The sequence below is a fragment of the Cynoglossus semilaevis genome, chromosome 5, assembly GCF_000523025.1.
Source record: "Cynoglossus semilaevis isolate Cse_v1.0 chromosome 5, Cse_v1.0, whole genome shotgun sequence".
NCBI classification, from domain to species: domain Eukaryota; kingdom Metazoa; phylum Chordata; class Actinopteri; order Pleuronectiformes; family Cynoglossidae; genus Cynoglossus; species Cynoglossus semilaevis.
Window position 1 is genome coordinate 10148876 of NC_024311.1, and position 227 is coordinate 10149102.

Sequence of the window (227 nt, forward strand, 5' to 3'; positions counted from 1 at the left end):
TCAACAGGTACACACACACACACACACACACACACACACACACACACACAGACAAATGCAGGTCAGAAAAACACATTTGCTTGTTTACCTGCGGGGGGGCCGGTCCAGAGAATGAAGGGAAAACAAAAGAGAAACAGTGTCCGTGTGAGGAGTGGAGCTGGTGGAGCTGGTGGAGCCGGTGGAGCCGGTGGAGCTGGGGGAGCGGGTGGAGGTGGGGGAGCCGGAGG